The sequence below is a fragment of the Zootoca vivipara genome, chromosome 1 (assembly GCF_963506605.1).
Source record: "Zootoca vivipara chromosome 1, rZooViv1.1, whole genome shotgun sequence".
NCBI lineage: Eukaryota > Metazoa > Chordata > Lepidosauria > Squamata > Lacertidae > Zootoca > Zootoca vivipara.
In genome coordinates, this window is record NC_083276.1 from 14,523,283 (window position 1) to 14,549,301 (window position 26,019).

Here is a 26,019-nt window from a genome sequence, read left to right on the forward strand (position 1 = left end):
CTACGAAGGTGCCTTCGGAACGGATTAAATTCGTAAGTCGAGGCACCACTGTATGAAATCCGCGTTGAAATTCCTACTCCATGAAACCTTGAACAACTTGCTGTCTCTTGTCTCTCTTTTTCCCTCCAACCACAGTGGTGAGTTGCTGATCTAAATTTCTTGGGAGGAGCAGCTGATACAAAAATCTAAATAAATAAAAAGAAATGTCACTTGGAGTTACCAGTGGTTTCCAGGCACAGCAGCAGCAGTGCCAAATCAATGGACCTGTGTTCATTCACATTCTCTCCCCAACCTCAAGGGTTGATCTCCCAATCAAATACCACTTCCTCCAAGGCGGCTCTGGGATGAGGTAGTTAACTCTGCAGTATGGACATAAATCAGCTGACTGCAAGCATCTGCAAAGAGTGCGGACGTAGTTCTGCTTCTTCTTATAGGGGAAGGCCCCTGGAAGATATTGGTGGTCATCTTCGAGAACTTCCTGGGAGAGGGTGGGACCTGCAGGCTTCCTTCCTCCACCACAGTTTAAAAAGTGCATGAAAGGACACAGGCTGAGACATGTAGGTTTGGTGACAGAAAGCAAGGCCATCTCAGTAGTGGTTTGTAGGCTGGGTAGTTCCTTCCTAAGGGAGATTCAGAGCACTTCCTCACTAGTGTGTTGAATGGGCAACATTTAAAAAAAAAAACTTGTATCTTTGCAGGGGGTTTGGAACAAATTATGGATAACTGACTGTTCCTACTTTTTTTAACCCCAGCTTCAAATACATTGGGATAATTAACACAAATTAACTCTCCGTTTTTAAAGGTTGTACAGGGATCTAAAATTATGCTCTCGAATAAACGGTAGGTTTCTGCGTTTTAGGGTTTGTTTTCAAAAACGAATCCACAAGGACCCAACGAAAGTTTCATGTTGGCAATTCTCTCAAGCCTGCCGTGCAGCATTACACAAAGTCTCTTTCAATACGTGCAATACTTTTCCGCTAGTGGGGTGGAGCTATAAACTCAAGGTACAGTCCTGGTTGTACCCTAAACATTGATTGTTTTTGCTGCAGCAACATTTGAAGTTTTGTTTGAGGAAAGACAGCAACACTTCTGTGCTTTACTAATCCAGCCATATGGAAGAAAGCCTGCAGTAAGATCCAGAAGTAGCTCTGAGCATCCTTAGGAGATTCTGTTGAAAGCAAGTAAGGACCACTCCGGAATTCTACACACAATATAAATTGTTAGCTAGAACGGCTCTGTCAAACAAGGTTGACACTATTACTACCTTGTACAATCCCAAGAGGCATAAAACAGTAAATCCCAGAAGAAAAAGCACTGGCATGTAATTATTACTGAAACACATACCACCGTATATTTGCGTGGACACAAAACCACACACCATAAAAGGCTACCAATGAATTTACCATGATGGGAGTAAAATCAGATATAACTATTCTAAGGCGGGGGGAGGATTTGGAATCCCCAAACTGAAGTACTTTAGGGTTTTCCGTAATGAAGAAATCCTCATTTTTTTTAATAATAAAAAAATCTAAACCACTTGGCTGCGGAAGAAAACTTTGTACCCATTTTATAGGTGAATTTCAGAGATCCGCAGCTCCCATCGACCACTGCTACCCAATGGGCTAGCTCAAGTTTATTTCACCACCACTGGAGCAATGCATGAGGGGGAAGTGAGGTCACACTCTGGCACTTGCTAAATGCCCACATCCGTAGAATTCCAGCTGATTGCACAGATCAGGAACGCATGCATTCTATTCTGTACATTACCATTACCTTTTTATTTTATACATGCACAGGTCCTATGCCTATTTTATGCCCACATGTGGGTGTTTGCTGCGCCTGGAGGTGGAACAGGTGTGTGCACTGGGAAAGGCAGAAAGCCACAGCCTTGCTTGCATGCCACAGAGGGCTTCTGCTTGTGGGGAAGGACAACAATCTCACTTTCCACTGGCTAAGAAATCGACTAGGCTAAAAGAAGCCTGTCGAAAAGAGTGTGGAGAGTGCCACTGAGTCAAGACACTGAGTCACAAAAGGTCATGTCAAAACATCTCAGAAGGCCATTTGCTAGCAACCGACTTTGCAACTCTAGGTTTTTTTGTTGTTGTTGTTGTCTGCTGCTGCTGCTTATGTAGACTTGTGTTGATTTTAAGACTAGCTGGGATCCAAGGCTATATTATTATTACCATTATTATTATTCAAAGAAACCCATAAAGGGAAAACAAACTTAAGAGCACGTTGTGCTATTTAATTCCAGCGTGAATATTGCATCCGCTCCACTGCATCATCCCCTTTCCTTTAACCAACAGCCTCTTTTCCATCTCGCCTCATCTGTATGTATTGCAATGTAAAAGTCACTTGAGGGCACGGAAATAATTCACATGCATTCAGGCATTCTGAAATTCATCCTCGGCATAGATCCTTTAACATATCCCTGCCGGTTTTGGAATTTTCATTGATGCTGTTCTCTACAAATTCGTCCCTGGTTACCGAAGGATACGGCTCTCAACAGCTACTACTCACAATGGGTATATACTCCCTCCAGATCAGAGGAAGCATGCATCTGAATGCCAGTTGCTGGGAAACAACAGCGGAAGAGAATCACCGTCTCCATGTCCTGCTTGCGAGCTTCCCAGAAGCATCTGCTTGTCTTGACCACTTGTGTAAAAAAGGGATGCTGCAATGGACAGGCCTTTGACTGGATCCAGCCCATTTCTTAGGTGTCTTACTACACACTGACGAATACTACAGAATTCCTTGCTTTTAACCCCGTGGTGTGTTTCATACCCACTGATGACTAGATGGCAAAAACATACACATTAATTCAACTGAAATGTCTCATGTACGGCAATCCCAAATCGTCTGCCTATTTCACTTCCAGAATGTCTGTGTCCAGCTGTCACAAAAGATCAGCCTTCCTTACTGCTGTATTCCAGGAAAGCTATGGACGTCAGTATCCTTCCTCGCCCACAAGCTGGATTGGCTCCTTTGCCACCATACGCAGAACATGTTAAGTGTTCGGTGCTACTGAACCAAAAAGCATTTCACTAACATACTATACAACAACAATGAACACAGCCTGCATTTAGAAGCGTTGTGCAAAATCCTAACTACAAAGATAACTTTAGCTGCCTAACCTCAAGTAAGATCACTGTTTCCATTATTAACCAGTATTCTCAGGGGCTTCCCAACGAGACCATGAAACCACACGTTCAGACATGAAAGTGATTTTGCCTCATACGCTTAATGCCTTTCCTATACTGTAAACACTTTAAACGAAATGCACGCATGCTATATTCACAAGCGTCTTAATCCAGAAAATGTAACTTTGAAAAAGTGCCTTATTTTAAAGAGCAAAATATATGCCAATTCAAAACCATAAGCTGGACCTCAGTGATTAAACAAGATCGTGGGGTGGGGAGGAAGACATCTGTAGATGAAAATGTATTCATAGGTTGCCATTTAGCTATCGTACACCCCCAGTAACTTATTTGGAATAAGCATTTTGCACTAAACAGCCAGGGTCAGAATCCATGTTGAAAGCCATTCATAGTACTGCAATTCAACAGCATATGCTAGAATAGAAGCTACACCCCTTTATGGACAGCACTTGAGGACTACAATACCACTGGCGTAATTGTAGCCTCAAAGATGTCAATAGAAATTCACTCACCGAGGTCAGTAACAGGCAAAACAGAGCCCAAATGCATCCCTTAAAAGTAGTAACACGTAATGCTTTTCTGTAAACTCATTTATCACAATGCACAACGTTCAGCCATCGCCAACAGACTGACAACTCTTCTTCCCTCCTCACCCTGATGCGTTGCGGGTCCTTCCCATTCTGCTACTGGGAAATGGCAAGAGCAAAGAGGCTTAACTACAGCTGGAAGCATGGGCTCCCGCAGCTGGCTGGGCTCATCAGCAATACCCTGGTACAACATTATGGAGAGATGACCAGAATGCTAAGCGAACTACGATTTTCCAAGTTTAATCATACCTCCAAGCATTATCTAAATATACATCTCTGTGACTGATCAGTTACTGGCTTTTCCTTCCTGCCTTACTGGTGGGGGGATGGGACACAAAAACATAGCAGTTACTGCTTTTAACAAAAGATTCGTCTGCAGAGGAATGACTCAGGATAAAACTTTAAAAAACCCCATTCCCTTTCATTACACCACGACATGACGTAATCCTACACAAGTTAACATTCCCCACGTTAAAACCATGCACATCTAAAAAGCACCGTGGGTTGCAAACGGCAAACCAATTCATAACATGTAAAGGCCATAATAGATACCTTTCTTTCTGTGTCCTTTACAGGAGAGCTCCTTCTTCCGCACTGGCTACAAGGCTATTCCTATGAAAGAGCACACAGACACACACACACACAAGGGTTTTTTTTCCCAATAGAAGAGGATGCACGCACCCATATTACAGATAATTCATCCTGTATCTTGTCCTAGAGCTCTCCCTCCACTTGTAACCGCAATGTTCCCTTATCCTGCATGGCTGCTACCACTGATTGAAATTCAACGTGCAACCTACTGCAAGCATCAGTGCAGTCGCCGCGATGCAACCAAGCCAAAAAAATAAGGTTTAGCCTGTGGGAGCATGCAAAGTTGATACAACAGGAGTTTGCCAGAAGTGAATTAAAACAACCCCCACCCCAATAAAAGGTTTGCAAGGCAAGACACTTCCCCTTTAAATACCTACGGCCCGCCTACACGGACTGCATAGGGAGGGAGTCAAAAATTAAGAGAGCATTCTGCATTCAAACAGCACATCAAATGCATGCAGAGACACCTTTAAGGCACAGGCAGCAATGGGAGAGGAAGAGGAGGGGGGGTCGAAGCATGCTTCCTTCACCAGCAACCCACATATACACATAAACCATTCTGAATTCATTTATTTAAAAAAAGACTTACTGGTCTGATCCACTTTCCAACATCGAGACGTTAAGGTTTTTTTCGGCCTTCCAAAATAGTCTCTCTCCCTCTCTCAAAGAGCAATAATGCACACACAGGCGCGCGCGCGCACCCGGCTCCAAAGCAAGCACCAAGGCAGACTGAAGCGGCGGGGGTGGGTGGGGGGCGAGCAGCTATAGCAGCAAACAGCTGGAAGGATGAACTTGGGTCTGGAGATCTGAGCAAAGCCAGCGGCTCAGGAGCAGTAGCAGTAGCAGCAGCAGCAGCAGGGAGTGAATGGAATCTACCTCTGAGCCCCAGAAGCCTTTTCCCCGGCAGTCAATGCATGGAGACCGAATGGGACTGAGCAACAGAAGCAACCGGGTCCCTGCATAGTCCCCGGGCATAGACCCCTTCTTTGCGGGCAGCTGCTTCGAGTGGAATGAGGGGGGGGCGCCAGAGAGGGAGAGCAAAGCAACAGCCGCGAAGCGGGAGGGGGGCGGGAAAGCGAGCGTCCCCTCGCGTGCCCTCAAGCAGCCCCGACAGCTCCTCGCGCGCTCCTGCCCGCCGCGGCGCAGCCGAGCCCGCCGACCTTCCTCGGCTCTGCCCCGGCCAGCCCCTCGCAGCTCCAGCCCAGGAGCCGAAGCGGCGCCACCATGAAGGCTGCCCGTCCACCCAGCCGCCCCTCTCCTCCTCCTCCCTCACGCCCCCTTCCCTTTTCCCCGCGGAGGCTCCGGAAAGGACCTCCGGCATTCACCTCCTTCCCCTCGCAGCCTGCTCGCAAATGCAGCAGCGGCAGGAGCAGCCAGCAGACGAGAGGCGCCCCCCGCCCGCCTCACACACACAACACACACACACACACCGCCTCCTCAGCCGGAGGGGACCCCGCTCGCCTCCTCTCCCCGGATTCTGCCTGCGCCTCGAGGGGCGCAACAGCCCGGCTGCCCTACCTGCTTCCTTCTCTCCTCTCCCTGCCCAGGGAAGGGAAGGGGGGAGCGGAGGAGAAAAGAGCCGTCGCCACCGCCGCCGCCTTCTCCTCCCGCGAGCGCTCCTTCTGCAGCAGCCCCGCCAAACGCAGCAGCAGCAGCCGCCGCCTCGCTCCGGCTGCCTGGAAAGTCCCTGGTGCGCTGCCCCGGCTCTCTTTCTCTCCCTCACCCCGCCCCGCACTTCCTCTCCCGCCCTCCCGAAGCCCAGGCTGGAAATCCCCGGCACGCCGCGTTCCCTTCCTTTCTCGCCCTGCCCGGCTTCTCGCTACGGCGCAAAAGCACAAGCGCGAGACAGCAGGCGCGGCAAGCAGCTCGCCGTCGCAAGCCAGGCGGGAGGGACTCCGCCGGGCGCGCCCGCCCCCTTTCTGGGCGGCCGGCGCAGCGGACTGGCTGCCTGCCCTGCCAAGCAAAGAGAGAAGCAGCGGGGGGGGGCGATGGGGTGGGAGGGGCCAGCCGCTCTTCCCGGAGGGATTTCATTCAATCCGTCTCGCACGATCCGGCCCGCCTTTCTCTTGCAGCAAGCGCGGGGAGGCATCGGGAGAGGGTGCCAGCCACCAGTAGGCCAGGAATGGCTTCAGGGGCTGCGCTTTTTCCTCTCTTGCACACACACACACACACACACCCCGCCGGGATTGATAAGGTGTGCCTGCAAGCCTGGTGCTGTGGAAGCCGATGGCGAAAGTGGCATCTCTGAGCATGTGCTGAGCGCTCCGCCCTCCTTGCACTGGGGACCGGTTCTTTGCAGGCCTGGTGGTTTCTAACGCTACCCAGTCGTTGCTCTTCCACGTTGGTCTTCCGGTCCTTAAGGTAAACGGGGAACTGCTTTCCGCAGCTTAGGAGATATTTTGTGTGTGTGCGGCATCCCTGCTGCATTCCATTCGCACTAGTGGGTGTGACCCGCTAGGTAAGGAGGCGAAGAAGGGGCAGTTCTGAGCATGCCCCTTTTTTTAAAAAAAACAACAACACACGTACACATACAAAACCACAATTCTTCAATTTGGACTAAAGTCCTTTTTAATTTACCAAGCCCCATTGCGCATTGTGGAACCTGTTCTGAACAAGCAGACATAGGTGTGTGCTGTAAACGATTAAATAGGCATAAACGTGCCTGAGAGTTCGAGTTGTTCAATTGTTCCAAAGTGAAAAGGCATGATTAGTTTTGGGGTGATGCGCACATGATTCATAAGAGGCACCCAGTTAGATGTCCCTTCATTCTCACCCAGAAAGGGCATGCCTCTTCTATGACGGAACTTACCATTTGCAGTTTGTATCGAAAATAGTTCTCCACCAGTTACTAATCCGGGTGCCCTCCAGATGTTTAAGACCACCACAGCCATGGTGATGGAAGTTGTGGTCCAAAACATCTGGCAGAGATACCAGGTTGGCAAAGGCTGGGCTAGCCAATGTTTCATCACTACTTATTTTCCGATCAAGTTATGTGGAAGCAGGACAGTTGTTACTCAATGGCACACAATATGTTTCAGAACTGAGCACTGAAATTTGGGCTCTGTGTCTCAGGTGGTGTAGTCAGCCTAAGCAACAACCCAAAATGTCACACTTATGGCTGGGCTGAAATCCCACTCACACAAGATCCCACCCCACCCCCCAAAAATATTTGTTGTCGTTTAGTCGTGTCCGACTCTTCATGACCCCATGGACCATAGCACGCCAGGCACTCCTGTCTTGCACTGCCTCCCGCAGTTTGGTCAAACTCATGTTGGTAGCTTCGAGAACACTGTCCAACCATCTCGTCCTCTGTCGTCCCCTTCTCCTAGTGCCCTCAATCTTTCCCAACATCGGGGTCTTTTCCAGGGAGTCTTCTCTTCTCATGAGGTGGCCAAAGTATTGGAGCCTCAGCTTCACGATCTGTCCTTCCAGTGAGCACTCAGTACTGATTTCCTTCAGAATGGATAGGTTTGATCTTCTTGCAGTCCATGGGACTCTCAAGAGTCTCCTCCAGCACCATAATTCAATTCAAAATATTAGCCAAATTCAAAATATTAGCCTCTTGCAAAAACTGGGCCAATCTGCTGCAGCTGCTTTCAGGACAATGGCGGAATTTCTGTTGATTTTTTTTAGGAGGGAACCCGCTTTATCGGGTCTCAGCAGGAACTGTGGCTTGCAGGAAGTAGCGGAGAGTGCCTTGTATCACTTCCTCCTGGCGACACTTCCCAGAATGCCTTGGCCAGGGTCAGCCCAATACTTTTGGCACCCAAGGTGAACCACAAAACGGTGCCCTCTCCCCGCCAGAGAAGAAAGGGTGAGTTAAGATCTACATCAAGGACAAGGGAGGAATAAATATCTGACTGGGATCTGTGAATCCGCCCTTCAGGCAATAGCCTGAGGCGGTCACCTCACCTTGCCTCATGGATGTGCCGGCCCCAACTTTGGGAACAGCAGCATTCTGGAAACTTTGGCCAACAAGAAGCTGAGACAAGAGTCTTGTGCCCTCTGCAACTAATTTTTTTATTTAAAAAGGGGGGGGTTAAAGTGAAGGGGCACAGAAAACCCTTGGCCACCATGTGATATTAAGTGCAGTAGTAAGCAACAGTCCCCTTCTGAAAACTTTGAAGAAATTCCCTTCTCTGTTCCCAACCCCTTTTCTGTTGAGAGTTTTGTTTAGTTCCCCACCCGCCCAACAAATGGTTGACAAATACATTTTTGCCGTGGTTCACTACATGACAGTGACGGCAGGGACTACTGATTAAGTACACATTCGTTCGCAATATCTGTCTCTAATACTTTTCTTACGGTGTGTAACTTTGTGATTGGTTGGGTTGCAAAAGTACAACAAGCTTATGCGCATTGTTGGGCTTGCATCCCACACATCCCTGTGTTGTGTTGTGTGTAGGATGCTCTGCCAGTAGTGTGTGGTACCCTCCAGAGATGCAGGTGAAAGGTAAGGAAGGAGGCAGAGACCAAGCCCGTGAATACATTATTGTTGTTGTTGTTGTTTAGTCGTGTCCGACTCTTCGTGACCCCATGGACCAGAGCACGCCAGGCACTCCTGTCTTGCACTGCCTCCCGCAGTTTTATTATTATTACGATTTATTTATCAGCAGTCTTCTAAACCACCCTCTCAAAGCGATTAACACACAAGGTGATTAGAAACAGTGAAAAACACAGGAGCAACAGGTGCATTTAAAATATGACTAAAACCCTAAGAAGTACACCCACATAAAGACCTGTCCATCCAACAGGGGAGGCTGTCAGAAAGAAAATGTCCTGAATTGTTTCCAGAAAACGCTAGTGGTGGTTGCCTGTCAAATCTTGACAGGAATGCTGTTCCACAAAGCAGGGGTTGCCACACTAAAAGCCCTGCACTGAATGACTGCGGAACGCACTTCTGAGATCTTTAGATCTTGCAGGAGAATCTCTCCTTCAGACTGCAGCAATCTACTGGGTATTATAAGGGGGAAAGGCGGTCTCTCAAGAAACCTGTCCCTGAGCTATACAGGGCATATATTATAGGGCCAACAACTTGAACCTGGCCTGGTTTCAGACTGGTAGCTGGTGCAAATCCTGAAAGCAAGCTGTCGGTCTGCTGGTGGTACTTTGCCCCCAGAGGCAGCCAAGCCGCCATGTTTTGCACCAGAGGTATCCTGTACCACTGTACTATCCTGTATTATGGTGCTGGAGGAGACTCTTGAGAGTCCCATGGACTGCAAGAAGATCAAACCTATCCATTCTGAAGGAAATCAGCCCTGAGTGCTCACAGGAAGGACAGATCGTGAAGCTGAGGCTCCAATACTTTGGCCACCTCATGAGAAGAGAAGACTCCCTGGAAAAGACCCTGAAGTTAGGAAACATTGAGGGCACTACCGGTAGGAGAAGGGGACGACAGAGGACGAGATGGTTGGACAGTGTTCTCAAAGCCACCAACATGAGTCTGACCAAACTGCGGGAGGCGGTGCAAGACAGGAGTGCCTGGCGTGCTCTGGTCCATGGGGTCACGAAGAGTCGGACACGACTAAACGACTAAACAACAACAACAACAATTCTATAATGGTAGTTGGATTTGATTTGGTGTTTGGCTTAGCATCCCTGTTTGAGTGGCTGTTGCCTTGAGGCCAATGCTGAGCTCCCATCTCTGGTTCGCATTCCTCGTGCCACCCCCTACCTTGAAAACCAATGCATGCTCGATCACTATGGGACTGTTAAATTGTGAGCTCAGCTGGACTTAATGGCTAGCAAATTCACTGGTGACTATAAGCTTAATATGTAGAATTATTGTGCATATGAAAAAATAAATGAAGTGCATGTTTCTATTTAGAAAAAAATGAATTGAGGGAGACCTCGGCCTTGTTTTCTTTGTTTTGGTTCATGCTATTTCGGCCTGCAGGAGAGATCTCATGTATGCCTTCTCCCATATGAAGAAACTCCAAAGCCATACAATTCTTCGCATGGGGGAATATTCTTGCCAAACCTTCTTCCCAATATACTCGTATGCAGGACCACTCAATCATAAGAGTCTCCACCTGCTATTTGAAAAGTATAGTCCAGAAACAGGGTCATCGTCACTTTATCTGGTGTTTATAAGGACTCCAGTATCTCTGTAAAAGGAGGAACATGGGGTAAGGTAAAGGTAAAGAAGGCTAAGAAAGAACAGCATTCTCTCTCTCTCTCTCTCTTTTTGATATATTTTTATTGGTTTTATAACAAATCCAAAAAATATAAAAAATAGATAAAAGAAAAAAGAAAACATAAAAAACAAATACTTATTCACACTTGAGCAAACATATAATCAAACTTTGGTTTCCTTAACAATATAATGCTCCAATATACTTTCTCTTACTCTATCGACTTCCTCCTCCCCCCCCTTCCACATTTCTATTTATAACTAATATAGCACTCTCTACTTCTTAAATCCTTTCTTCTTCTAAAAAACTCATTATAAATATTATTCTTGATCCATTTTAACCCCAAATTTCCAATATTTCAAAATATCATTTGGATCTAGAAATCATGATTATTTTACATTTAATCTTATTTCCTCCTTACTATATCTAATTGCTTCTTCAGCCTCTTTGTACTTCCACTTCCCTTATTGTCCATTTTTAATCTTATATTTCTTCTCCAAATAAATCTTAAATTTCTTCCAGTCCTCTTCCACCATCTCCTCTCCCCGATCTCGGATTCTCCCAGTCAGTTCAGACAGTTCCATGAATTCTATCAGCTTCATCTGCCAATCGTCCACAGTAGGTAGATCTTCGGATTTCCAGTTCCTTGCTAATACAATCCTAGCTGCTGCACTGGCATACAGAAAAAAGTAACATCTTTCTTTGGCAATTCTTTCCTTGTGATTCCGAGTAAAAAGGCTTCTGGTTTCTTAACAAACGTGCTTTTAAACACTTTCTTCAACTCATTATAAATCTTGTCCCAGAAGCTCTTTACTCGGGGACAAGTCCACCACATATGGTAAAAGGTCCCTTCCGATTCTTTAAATTTCCAACATTTGTTATCCTTTTTATGATATATCTTCGCCAGTTTCACTGGCGTAAGATACCATCTATACATCATCTTATACAAATTTTCTTTTAACACATTACAAGCAATAAATTTCATATTACTTTTCCATAACCTTTCCCAATCTTCCATCATAATATTACGTCCTATATCTTTTGCCCATTCAACCATACTGATTTTGTTTGGAAAGAACAGCATTCTCCAATGTGGTGCCCTCTAGATCAGGCATCCCCAAACATTGGCCCTCCAGATGTTTCGGACTACAATTCCCATCATCCCTGACCACTGGTCCTGTTAGCTAGGGATCATGGGAGTTGTAGGCCAAAACATCTGAAGGGCCACAGTTTGGGGGGTGCCTGCTCTAGATGTTTTGGACTACAACTTCTAACCACCCTGACCATTGGTCAGGATGCCTGGGGCTGATGGGAGTTGGAGTCCAAAACATCTGAATGGCACCAGGTTGGGGGATGATGAGAGAAAATGTTCAGCACGGCTGGTTCTGTGCAGAATGAGGCAGAGGCATGCCTTTGCAGCATGTGTGGGGCATCATCAGAGGGTGGCAAATGTATTCCACAAGGCAAGAGGCCCTTTGGGATTTTCCACCTCATGTGCCAAGTTGTACGCAATCGCTGAAGATGAAGACAAGAAGAGGAAGAAGGAGCATCACAAATGAAAGCTAAAATGAAAACGAGAGAGATTACCACACTGAAAAAAGTAAGCCTTTACCCAATGCTGGGAAGTGTTATAACTGAAACAAATCAAGTATATGAAGAGAAAGAATTACAGTGGTACCTCTACTTACAAATTTAATGCGTTCCGAACGCACATTTGTAAGTCGAAAAAATTCGTAAGTCGAATCCCATAGGAATGCATTAGGAGAAAAATTCATAAGTCGAAGCAGCCCTATCTTAAAATTCGTAAGTAGAAAAAATCCTATCTAAACTGCATCCAAGATGGCGGATGGAGCTCCATTCGTAAGTAGAAAAATTCGTAAGTAGAGTTATTCGTAAGTAGAGGTACCACTGTATATCCAGTGTTAGTAGAGCAATTAAAACAAATTGATTTGACTAACTGAGAGACTTTTCTTATTTATTTCTCTGACCTGAACCCCCCCCCCAAAAAAACCGGGACGTCCCTCCCTAAAAAAAAAGCTCAACAACTTTGACCTGAACCCCCCCAAAAAGGGGTAGATCACTGCCAGTTTTTAATTGTGTGTGAGTAGATCACAGTCTCTTGGAAGTTGCCTATTATATAGGCTTTCAAAACTCCACCAATAAGCAAATACCTTTTGTCTCAAATGCTAGGTAACATGTATAGTACATAACTTCCTTTTGCCTAATAAATATTATCCACTGGCCCTGTCGTGTGTGTGTGTGTGTGTGGGTGTGTGTGTGTGTGTGTGTGTGTGTGCTATTGAGGGTTATTCATTTGTTTTCTTAGCAGTGTGGTGATAAACCCATAGAAAAGGAAATGCCCATTGCCTGTTGCTGGAAACTGCAGGAAAGAAAAATGCACTAATGCCTGGATCTGTATTGTGAGTTCTCTACGAGCATCTGATCAACCACTGTGAGAACAGGATGCTGGACTCGATGGGTTATTGGCATGATCCAGAAGGTTCTTCTATGGCTCTTCCGCCAGAGAAGTGGACACGGAGCAATGGATTCAAGCTACAAGAAAGAAGATTCCACCTAAACATTAGGAAGAACTTCCTGACAGTAAGAGCTGTTCGGCAGTGGAATTTGCTGCCAAGGAGTGTGGTGGAGTCTCCTTCTTTGGAGGTCTTTAAGCAGAGGCTTGACAGCCATCTGTCAGGAATGCTTTGATGGTGTTTCCTGCTTGGCAGGGGGTTGGACTGGATGGCCCTTGTGGTCTCTTCCAATTCTATGATTCTATGTCCTTATAGAGCAGTTCTGTTGATGATAATGAGTTTGGCTGCTGGGCTATGGCAGAGGGAAGACAGAAGATAGCTCAGATCGCTGGTGAGCATTGGGGAACAGAGGAAGAACCATTAACCCCCAGCAGAGCAAGGACACTTCCTGGAGGGAAAACATTGGGTTGCTGGGGACTTTTTAAAGTTATTTCATGACAGACAAATAGAGCAGAGCTGAGGATAAGCTCGCTTGGCTCAGCTAAAGGGCAGGGATAGGTCAACTGCAAGCTAGAGTTCTCGGCATAGAAGCGAGCATAATACTGGACGACTTCAGCCAAGAGGAATGTGCAAAATTATATAAGGCTTTGTTGCCTACACTAATTTATTTATTATTTTAAAAAATGCTGTGCCAACCCTTGCTAAATGAAACTCACTGGGAAGAGAGAGATGTCTAGGTGGGCAAGGTGCCAATTTCTAATATAGTGATATGCAAAAGTGAAATGACATATTGGCAGGTATCAATAGTTAAGAAGAAGAAGAAGTGTCATTGCTTGTATAATATTGCATTGTTAGCAGGACAGAGTCTCAAGCAAAGATGGGCTCTCCCAAGCCCACATTCCCAGCATGTTCGCATTCCATAGAATCATAGAATCGTAGAGTTGGAAGAGACCACAAGGGCCATCCAGTCCAACCCCCTGCTAAGCAGGAAACACCATCAAAGCATTCTTGACATATGCCTGTCAAGCCTCTGCTTAAAGACCTCCAAAGAAGGAGACTCCTGTCTCAGCGACGTCTATGCTGGCTTGGTCATGTCCACAGAATGGAGGATGGCAGGATCCCCAAGGATGTGCTTCATGGGAAGCTGGCATCAGGCACCAAAGGTGTCTGCAAACACGAAGGTTGGCAACATCAAGCCTGCTATGTGGGAATCCCTTGCAGACGATCACTGTGCCTGCAGACAGACAGACAGGCAGACAGACAGACAGACAGACAGACAGACAGACAGACAGGTTGTGTTTCCACAGCAGTGACAAGGGGAGGAATGGCCCGCTGGGAGGAGCACAGAGAGAAGAAACACCCTGTTGCATCTGCAGCAGCACAACCGGATGCCTTCGTCTGCCCCAGCTGCAACAAAACCTGTCTCTCCCATAACAGTCTCTACAGCCACAGCAGGCACTGTAACTCTCCAACAGTTTGACTTAACTCCCAAAGGTGTACTCTTCCATTATCTCCGAAGACAGATAGCTGCTGACAATAGTGAACAAATGAGAGATTCCCCTATAGATTTTTTTTTAAAAGAGATTTTTATTAATTTTCAAACAAGACATACACAAGCAAGACATATAATATAACACTGTCCCTTCATTTTCCCTCCACACACCGGTCCACTTCTGCCACCAGTAGGACCCGTGTGCTTTAGGAAACAAAGGGGTCCAATTGTGAGTTGAGTTCTGCTTCCCCCCTCCCTCCTCCCTCCATATCCCCCCCCCTGCCACTGAGAGAACAGGGAGGAAGGGGTTATGGGGATCTGCATCCCCCAACTCTTTCATAATCATATTAATAAACCTAGAGGAAAAAGAAAGAAAGAAAGAAAAGAGAGAAAAAAACAAAAAAAAGGAAAATTGGGAAGAGTTCAAACTTCCCAGTTCTTATTATTTTAACATCTTAATTGCGACTCCCTCGATAGTCTTCCTCATGGTTTTCCTAACAAATTCTGATTACTTGTGGCGAATTTTCCAACTCAGTTTCAAATCTTAATCTTATAATATTAACTCAATCCTCCTCCTTTTTCATGCTGCCCTCCCACAGGTCCCCTCCTGCCACAAGAGGTGCCTGCAGAGCACAGCACTTCCAAGGTTCCATTTCCTCCTCACCCATCTGAGCACCCCCTGCCACTGAGTGCCTCAGAGTAAGGAGAGGGGGGTAGGCAACTTTCTGCCTAAACACCTCACTTAACCTACAATAATTTACAGTAACTTAAAAATTCTTTCCAAACCATTCTTATACTCCCTTAAGGAAACATAACTTTTTTTCCCTTTCTTTTTTACATTCCATCTCCTCTCCCTAAGTCTTTTCCCCCCAATTGGTTCAGCATTTCCATTGTCATGCCAAGATTTTGAAGACCGTCTTTCAGAAACCAAAACAATACCTTTTAACTAAAGTTTTTACCCCACACCCATTCTTTCCCAAATCCATCTCCAGGCCTTTGCCCCCCCCTGCCCCTGTCCTTCCCATCCCTCAAAAACCCCACTCCACATTTTAACCCCTCCAGGATCTTCAATTCCATTAGATTTTAAGTCCCTTTGTCTCTCATCTTCTTGTTCTGCTTGTTTTTCTTCCTTTTGAAAGTCATATTTTGCTTCATCCCAAACAAATTTGTCATAGTCCAAGTCCTCTTCCAGTTGTTTCTCCTCACACACAGTCTCAGAATCAGCAGTCTCCAAATTTAAATTATCCTCTAAGTCCTGGACTTGGACTTCAATCTCAACTGGTGGTAAGTTGGGATGTTGCCGTTCCTTGTAAAAATCTTCCCATGACAGCAAGTAGTTCAGCACAGTCTCCTGGAAGGCTCGAGACAGCTTTGTTTTCATACCTCTCGTAACCGCAGATAAACAGGGGGTAGGGAACAATGGGTACTGGAAAATTCCTTTCTCAGACGATCGACTCCATTTTGGCTGTTCTTTTTCTTAATTCTTAACTCAGTCCCAAATCCATTCTTAGTTCCAATTTAAATAGTTCTTTCACATTTTCAAACAATTTTTCCTGTTCACAGCAGTGCAATCAATCCACCCGGTCTTTTGACAGTTTGACAGCTTTTGACAGCTGTCAAAACACTCTTCCCCTTAATGCCGCTGTACCTCAAGGGGTGCCGGACTCAGGGGCTGAGATGGTTCCAAAAAGTCTTTTTTCCCTCTCGGGTCCACAGTTTCAAATTCTTTCGTTATTCGGCTTAGGATTTTTTTTTTCCAAACGCCTCCCAGTTTCCCATTAGGAAGAGACCGGCTTCCGTTTCTTTAAAGTCTCTCCTATTTTCCAATCAGCAAATTTAGGATCCAGATCAAAGTTCCACTTACTTCTTTAGGAATCTTTAGTTTCAAATCGGAAGAATCCGCCGCTTGCCGGGTCAGGACTCGGAGCTTCGCTTCCCGGAGGTAAGATGTGGCCCAAAATGGCTCCCGCGGTTCAACCCCACCGGCTTACGATCGCTCTATTGAGCTCTCGGGCGGCGGGGGATCCGCCAAACGGAGCAGCCGCTGGACGCCTGAGTCATCGGAACTCTCGATCCGATGCTTTTACGGGGAGTCCGCTCGCTCTGCGGACTTCCCCCCCCCCCTCCGAGAAGCCAGGGACCTCGGCACGCGAAGTCCCTGCGTCCTTCTCACCGCCGCGACGAACCGGAAGTCTGACCCCTATAGATTTTTTTTAAGGTACTATCTACAGTATATTGTGCTTGTGGCAGTAAAGCCTCTAACAGTGATTGCCTGAGTGAAGCAGAATATTCCTCGGAGAACTCATTTGCAGACCAGCTTCTGCAAGGGAAGAGGAAATTGTCGATTTGGCTGGGTTTGAAAACTCACACTCAGACAAGCTATCGGAAAGAGGTCCTGCATGTCCAGAGGCCAAGGATAGGAATCCTAGAGGCAGGTAAACTTAATGGACTGTGCAGACTAAGCTAATGGGTTGAGAGAGAGTCTGATAGGTGGCTTGGGGAAAAGGGCAAGCAACTTGGGGGGGGGAAACATCATAGCAATGAAGGTCAGGGGAGAGAGACAGGAATGCTAGGAAGTCTGGCAAGTACCGTAGTTAAAGGAAGCAGTTACTAGACCTATCGTCTAGACCCTAACAGGGGAATTCTGGCTTCTATTGTTGAAGAAGTATTATGACATAATAAGGCAAAGGGAAGCAAGCTGGGGGCTGAAAAGCTGTGGAAGAGAGCCTGAGTTGCAAATGCTCATTTAAGAACAGGAGAAGAGTCCAGCTGAATGAGGCCAGTGGCCCATGCAGTCCAGCACCCTGTTCTCACTGTGGCCAACCAGATACTTAAGGGGAAGCCGACAAGCAAGAGCTGACCACAAGAGATCTCTTCCACTTGTGATCCCTAGCAGCTGATGTTCAGATGCCTTAGTCAGTGCACTGAAGGTAGAACGTGGCCATGAGAATTAGTACCCATTGATGTTATTATCCTCCGTGAATTTGTCCCAAGTTGATGGCTATCACTTCATCTTGGGGGAGCAAATTCCATAGTTTGAATAATACCTTCTATGTCAACAAACGGGCTAGTTCCTTGGCTACGGGGCTTCTTGTTTCACAGTAATCTAGTCCTCCTTGTTCCTTGACTTCTGGGTTATGGCATTGCTCTGAAAAAAAATCAATATATACATGTACCGTATATTGATTTCTCCCCCCCCCCCGAAAGTTTCTCCATATCACCACCACCATGGCAATCATGCTATTATAATGATTTTAAGCTATGCTCAATTGGCAGTAGCCCCTCCTTGATCGAGAACCAAGTACTGGGACACCAGTTGCAGCAGACAGGTAACTGGATGGGATGGAAAGGGGGGGGAGAGAAGATGGGTAGGTGGAGAAGAAGGACTGGACCCCCATCATGCCCTTCATTGCAAATGTGGCAGGAAACGAAATGTTCACTGCAGCATCTATAGCTAGAAAAACCCCTTCATGCCTTACGTTTTTGAATGGCTTTTCCTAGCTCCAGTCAACCTCAGTGCCAATTGTGGGGCACCCGCAGTGGGCATGTTTGAGCACCCAGCACAGCTCCATCATTTCCAAAGCTACCCCAGACATTTGATGGAAAGATGCCCAATTTCCGGCTACCACCAGCGAGACCTTTAAAAACAAATCACGGCGTTTCAATATCCTATAGCAACTTTCAGAACCACAATTTTAGTATGAGACATCATCCTCATCGAGCCTTTCGGAAGTGGCAGAAGAAGAAAATGGTTCTTATCAGATCAGAAATGTGTTACAATAATGTTCACGCCTTATGTTTTGCCTGTCGTTTGTTTTGATCTCTTTCGACATTAAGCTGGCCAGCATTCACACTCCACAGTTTGTTGTGTACTCACTGAGTTTCCATTGCCGATTTTTAATCCGTGTCCACATGCTGGATAAACTACATTATCCTGTGGTTTGTTGTAAGATACTACTGTTTGATGTATTGCTTCTCAAAACAGCCTCACTCAATTGGAGTGCTTAAGCCACCTGTCTCTGGCCAAGTGTGAACACCTTCGCCTAGGGGCAACCCAGTCAGATGGATGACATATAAATAAATAAATTTACTATTATTATTATTATTATTATTATTATTATTATTATTATTGAATTTGTATATACAAATGCAGGTCTCAGGGCGGTTCTCAACATAAAATCACAATATGAAAACACAAAATTTATAATAAAAACAAAAACAACCCAAATATTCCCCCCCCCTTCCCAACACATTTGTAAAGGGCTAGTTGCAGGTAGGTAGCCGTGTTGGTCTGAGTCGAAACAAAATTAAAAAATTCCTTCAGTAGCACCTTAAAGACCAACTAAGTTTTAATTTTGGTATGAGCTTTCGTGTGCATGCACACTTCATCAGATACACTGAAACAGAAGAAACCAGACCCTTATGTATATTCAGAGGGTGGCCCATCACCCATTCCCATCACCCCCACCCTCTGAATATACATAAGGGTCTGGTTTCTTCTGTTTCAGTGTATCTGATGAAGTGTACATGCACACGAAAGCTCATATCAAAAATTAAAACTTAGTTGGTCTTTAAGGTGCTACTGAAGGAATTTTTTAATTTGTAAAAGGCATTGGACTTAACCAAAGGCCTGGTTAAAGAGGAACGTTTTTGCCTGGTGCCTAAAAATATATAATGAAGGCACCAGGAGACCCTCCCTGGGGAGATCGTTCCACAGATAGGCAGCCACTGCAAAAAAGGCCCGTTCTCATGTTGCCACTCTCCAAACCTCTCATGGAGGAGGCAAACGAAGGAGGGCCTTAGAAGATGATCTCAGGGTCCGGGTAGGTTCATATGGAGAGAGGCAATCCTTGAGGTGTTACGGTCCTGAGCCATATAAGGCTTTATGTCAAAAACAGCAGTTTAAATTGGGCCCTATAGGGTAAAGACATTCTTGTAGGAAACAACTTCACTGTACGCCATACAGTGAAAAGCAGGATATAAATACTACCCCTCTAAAAAAACATGCATGAACAAAACATAATACGAACCATGAAACAGCCCTGGTGCTTTCCAAAGGATAGGGGTGGGTGTGTAAACAATCTGAGCCAACCTGGTCCAAGTTTGGATGGGGAACGATATGAATTACAAGATGAGCTCTCATTATTCAAACTCACACCCAGCTGTATTTTAGGTCTTCCTAAATCAGCAAAAGCTAAATTATTGCACTGACATCTCTGGGCCGGCAGCCAAAGGAAACTTTCAAAAACGAAAGTTCAGCTGATGCCCAGATAAATAATAATCTGGTTAGGGTTAAATCCATTCTGTTTCAAGCAAGCAAACAAACAGGAAAAAATGTGGGAGATGTTCCATGCAGACATGCCTGAAGTCAGGCATTCAAGCAGACACAGCATCAAAAAATATAGACTTGAGGTGGCAACAGAACCATCACACATCACCATGCAAACCAACAAGTAAATAGAGTGCAGTGACTGTGACAGGGGGGGGGGAGAGATGTGCTTATGTTTCTTTCCTATACCTGCATCCAGAAAACAAGGAAGTCTGTCGAGTTTCTTGTCTTGGGCTATCACCAGTGGCACAAGATTTCCAATTAAATACAGTGGTACCTCGAGTTACAAACGCCTTCAGGTTACAAACGCCTTCAGGTTACAAACTCCACTTACCTGGAAGAGTTACCGGTACCTCGAGTTGAGAACTTTGCCCCAGGATGAGAACAAAAATCGTGTGCTGGCGGCGCAGTGGCAGCAAGAGGTCCCATTAGCGAAAGCACGCCTTTAGTTAAGAACAGTTTCAGGTTAAGAGCGGACCTCCGGAGCGAATTAAGTTCATATCTAGACGTGCCACTCTAGTTCAAAAGAACTTCATCTTTCCCCACACTCCATCCCAAGGGGCGGGGGGACCCTGTAGGAAAGGAAATTTGTTGTTGTTGTTGTTGTTGTTTTACTGCTGTTATCATTATTGAGATAGTATTTATAATCCACCCTTTACCAAGAGGTACTGAGGGTGAATATATACAGTCTCTAAACCAAATTGAACATTAAGGTTAAAACTGCATACAACAAAAATACAGACTTCAGTTACAGATAGAGCCAGCAGCAGCAACAACAGAATTGTATTCTGTTTATTTATAAAGGTGTTTATATATCACTATTCGTTTAAAAAATGTCAGAGCAGTTTACGAAATGATATAGAATAGGAGAGACGGAGGGGGTGGAACTTTACTCGGAGCAACGCCATTATCAAAGAGGCAACATCCTATGTCCCTCTCTGTGAATATTGAATAAAATGCCATGGTAAGAGCTTCTTGTTTTCCCATTACTGGCAGCCTGTCGTGAGGGAGGGAGTGGGATTGGATTCTCCGAAGCCTGACAGCCATGCAGAATTTTACAAACTCCTATCATGTCACTTCTTCCTTGCCTAACTAAAAAGTCCCGGTCTGCAACTTTCCCTTGCAGGGAAGCTTCTCCACCCCATTGATCGTTGAGGTTGGATGGTAAATTAAAATAACAGTAAGGGTAGTAATAAAGGATGGGGAAAGGCTTCTAAGTGGTTTCTGATGTAACAACCAATTGTTATGAAAGAGCTCTCCCACCGGTTATCTTGACTGACATCGCAAGTCCTAGCGTCAATCAAACATCACACGGCAGCACCGGATTACCCTCATTCAAGAGCTCCACACAGTGTTGCCTCTCTTTTTTTTGCAAATTGGCAAAAACCGTCAGCATGGGGTACCATGGGGAGAAGTAGATAGGCCACCACTAAGCTAAATAGATTATCTTTCCTCCGGGATAAGGCTTTGGCGTGTTAGAAAACTGCCAACAAGTGCACCGAGAACCAAACAAAGCATGCTGTGCGGCGTTCTGCCTTAAAACACCATCTGCCGTTTTCTACGTGCACGGCAGAAAAGTATCATTATGACACTCGGTTTCCACAACAAATCTAGAAAACCAAGAACACAACAACAAACAAAAAGAATGGTGCGTTATTTTGTTTGTTTTCCTCACTAGAAGGGATCTGCATCCATTTAAATCCTCTGTACTTGGACCTCAAAGGACCTAGCAGGGGAAATCTCCTCCTATTTGAGAAGAAAGGGACAGTGGCCCTTTTCAATTAAGCCCCCCAGCGATGGAAGCCACAGCTGTATTGAGGCAGCGGTAAGTGTTGAAATTTTGCAGCCCCTAAAATTTTTGAACCCGGGGCAACTGCCCTTGTGGCCTCCTGCCACACTACACAACTGCATAAGGCCCTTCAGCATATAAGTGCCCTCTCCAGACTAAAGACTGTGTACAGTGGTACCTCTGGTTAAGAACTTAATTTGTTCCAGAAGTCCGTTCTTAACCTGAAACTGTTCTTAACCTGAGGTCCTACTTTACTAATGGGGGCTCCTGCTGCTGCCGTGCCACCGGAGCACGATTTCTGTTCTCATCCTGAAGTAAGGTACTATTTCTGGGTTAGCTGAGTCTGTAACCTAAAGCGTTTGTAACCTGAGGTACCACTGTACAAGTACGGTACACACTCAAGCATTTCCTCCTGAGGAATTTCAATGGAGCCAAAATGTATAGGCAGTATGATGCCCTCCAATATGTACTGGTGTTCCACAGTCCTTTACCCCCCCCCCCTCCCCAGTCCACCTCTAACTAATCACAAGCTCAGCAGCCCAATCCTAGGCTTGGTTACATGGAGGTAATGTTCCACTGCGTTCAATGTAGCTGCTTACCAAATAAGTCTGCACAGAATATGCATGCATACTCCGAAGTAAGTCCACCCTGTTCAGTGGGGTTTACTCCTTAGCGAGTGTGTTTTGGGTTGGAGCCTTAATGCATCCAGTCTCGAAGCAGCGCTGCACAGTGCTCGGAGCATAACTCCCCTTCCCCCACAGCCATACGAACACTCGATGGCCTTTTGAGTTTGAACTCAAGCGTCAGCTAACATTTCTAGGTGAGAAGCAATTACATGCAATTATATAAGCCGCAAACACCGCGTAAGAAGTCTTGCTCTCAGAAACACACAGTGTTGGTTTACTAAACCCTTGTTCGACAGCCAGAGGCAGAAGCTGACAACCAGGGCTGGCCCAAGACATTTTGCCGCATGAGGCAAAACAGAAGATGCTGTCATCCCTCTGCCTCCTCCTCCTTCTCCACTGCCTCCCCACCCCAAACTGTCTGAGGCAACTACAGGCACCCCAGGGCAGAGAGTAGCAGGCAGGGGTGGAGGTGGGGAACAGAGGCGGCGGCAGTGGAGGATGATGCAAACAGCACACTCCTGCTCTTCCCAGCTGCCGCCCGAGGCAACTGCCTCACCAATCCTGATGGGTGGGCTGGCCCTGTTGACAACAGTAAGTTGTTGTGAGCCACGTTGAGAGATACATCAGGGCAGATTTCACATGCATTTTTATCAGGCTGATTGTGAGTGGTGATTTGCATGTGTAAAGGATGCTCCACTTATTTACTGCAAATAGAACTTTCACCACACCTGATTCCAGGCCCTCCAAGTGTCCCTATTTTCCAGGGATGTCCCTGATTTAGAGAAGCCGTCCCAGTTTCTGATTTGATCCCAGAATATCCCACATTTCCTTATGATGTCCCTATTTTCATTGGAGAAATGTTGGAGGGTATGGAGTTATCCAGCACCCCCCTCCCCAAGGCAATCCTGTACAGTGGTGCCTCGCAAGACGAAATTAATTCGTTCCACGAGTCGCTTCGTATTGCGAAAATGTTGTCTTGCGAAGCGCGGCGGAAACCGAGGAGTTTTTTCTTGCGAGTTTTTCGCTGCGTGAGGCATTCGTCTTGCAAGGTACCACTGTATAGGGATTTTTTAAAAAAAGAAAAAGAGTTTAATGTTTTATTATGTTTCTATATATGTTGAAAGCTGCCCAGATTGGCTGGGCCAACCCAGTAAGATGTGTGGGGTATAAATAGTAAAATTATCATTATGGAATGGGACGTCCCTATTTTCATCAGAGAAATGTTGGAGGGTATGCGATTCCAGGGTTAAAGCTTTCGCGTCTGACCAAGACTTACTAAGGTTGCATATACAGTACACCCTACATTTAAAGTGCATTACTTTCCCCAAAGAATCCTGGGAACTGTAATTTACACCTCACAAAACTACAGTTCCCAGCACCCTTAACAAACTACCCTTAACAAACTACCTTTGACCAAAATGGTCAAAGGCCTGGAAACGATGCCTTATGAGGAACGGCTTAGGGAGCTGGGTATGTTTAGCCTGGAGAAGAGAAGGTTAAGGGGTGATATGATAGCCATGTTCAAATATATGAAAGGATGTCATATGGAGGAGGGAGAAAGATTGTTTTCTGCTGCTCCAGAGAAGCGGACACGGAGCAATGGATTCAAACTACAAGAAAGAAGATTCCACCTAAACATTAGGAAGAACTTCCTGACAGTAAGAGCTGTTCGGCAGTGGAATTTGCTACCAAGGAGTGTGGTGGAGTCTCCTTCTTTGGAGGTCTTTAAGCAGAGGCTTGACAGGCATATGTCAAGAATGCTTTGATGGTGTTTCCTGCTTGGCAGGGGGTTGGACTGGATGGCCCTTGTGGTCTCTTCCAACTCTATGATGCTATGATTCTATGATTCATTCCAAGGATTCTTCGAGGCAAGTGCTTCAAACACATGGTGTGTAGGCAGCTGTAGTGGAATGATAAGAGACCGAGCAAAATTTGCACATGCGTGAACAAGCTGAGAGTGAATCCAGGGAATTGAATCTAGTGAATCTAGGAAATTGTCCAGGCTGCCTTGAAACCACCCTTTACCTTGGAAACGTCTAGGACGGTCACTTACCCAATGCCATGAAAAAGAGGAAATGTGTCATTTAAAAGCAGGAGGGCAAAAGAGGACACAGATTTGCATAACATTTGCACATTACAATGCATAGATACAAATTTAGAAATGGTGACGATAATTGAAACAGAAATGGGAAACGTCTCAATCAGGGACTGTTTGTGAGCTTCCCACAAGACATCTGGTTGGCCACTGTCAGAACAGGTTGCTGGACTGGATGGGCCTTTGGCCTGATCCTGCAGGGCTTTTCAGATGTGAGATAACCCTGATCTGGTGGTCTGTATGTCTCCCCATTCCACTGCCCGGGTGCTAATTGTTGATGGGCAGCTTCAGGGCCCCTGTTCATCCTTCTTCAAGTCCTTTAAAGGACTTGGAGTGGGCAGGCCTTCAAATAAAGGACTTCTTCAAATGGTGGGTTGTCCTTTGTGAAGTAGGACACCCTATAAATGTCATTAATGCTCAATTACTCCTGTTCCTGTGTTCCTGTGGCCTGCTGAGGAACCTCAATGGACTTTTTGGCCATAACCTTGGAGGCTTAACTAGTGAAGCGCACTGGCTCCATCCTGGTCTCAACAAAAAGCGTTGGAAATGGACCAGGCCCATCCACTTCTCAGGAAGGGTCATTGTCAGGGTTGAGCCAAACCAAAGGCAGTGGTCTAAAATAAGCCAGGAATCTTTAGTCAGACCAAAGAAACCAAACAGGCATTGGAGATGAGGGTAAAACGGGAATCATGGCAATCCAGACTGTTATGTACTGAGCTGAATCCTAGAACAAAAGGATCCAGAATGCAGCAGTCTGATTGGTCCGCAGGAGCCACCCAATCTATCCAGCTCCAGGTGGAAGTGAATCAGCAACCTGACTGGCCTGCAGGAGCAGCCAATCAGGCTGTTGGCAGAAGTGAATTCGCTACCTGATTGGCCTGCAGGAGCAGCCAATCAGGCTGCTGGCAGAAGTGAATCCGCAACCTGATTGGCCTACAGGTGCAGCCCTGAAGTAGCCAATCATGCAAGGCCCATTGTGTAAATAATGTATATAAGCAGACGTTTTGGGGAAAGAGCCATTCTTCTCTTCTTCTCCATTTGCTACTACTACAAGCTGAATAAAGAGCATGAAATTCACTCTCGACTCCAAGTATATTTCACAGACCAAGGTCAGATGTCGGGACCAAACGACAAACCCAGAATACACAGAAGATCACACCAAAAAGTTCAGGAAGTCCTTGCTGAGTGAGGTTTTGCCTCAGGAAACAAGGAGCCCTCACAATCCTGTCTGTCCACAATGACCCAATGGATGGCTGAAGGCAGACTAGGTTACCAGTGTACTTCACTGCCTAGACCCAGGGCTAAGGAAGCTGTGGCCCTCCGGCTATTGCGGGACTCCAGCTTCCATCAGCCCCAATCAGCATGGCCAATGCTCAGGGTATGATGGGAGTTGTAGTCCAACAGCAGCTGGGGACTGCAACTAAGGCTGTGTCCATTCTTAAGGATATGTCTGGAAGTGAAACAACTGCACAAGCTCTTTGAGGCAGGGCCTGCCCTCTTGTATTCTGTGAAGATTCAAGCATGATTTGATGGTATTAGTGGTGTGGGTGTGCGCGTGGGTGTGCGTACACACACACACACACACACACACACACACACCTCTATCTATCTATCTATCTATCATCTATCTATCTATCTATCTATCTATCTACACACACACATGTATATAATGTTAATCATGTTGGGTGAAAGGAAGAAAGTTATTTGCGAGGCCTCATAATACACACCAGGCTCTGCAAAATTA

At 46.0% G+C, this 26,019-nt stretch overlaps 1 protein-coding gene across 5 annotated transcripts in view; it reads right to left on the minus strand.

The window, feature by feature from the left end:
* Positions 1 to 6,045, minus strand: part of TRAF3 (TNF receptor associated factor 3) — an 81,961-nt gene extending 75,916 nt beyond the window's left edge. For 2 of the 5 annotated variants that reach the window (XM_060271748.1, XM_060271747.1), the window contains exon 1: positions 4,298 to 6,045. The gene's annotated coding sequence lies outside the window, so the exon portion shown is untranslated. The remainder of the gene's footprint in view (positions 1 to 4,297) is intronic. The other 3 variants (XM_035105552.2, XM_060271740.1, XM_060271745.1) reach the window with 3 other exon arrangements.
* Between the last annotated feature and the right edge of the window lie 19,974 nt (positions 6,046 to 26,019).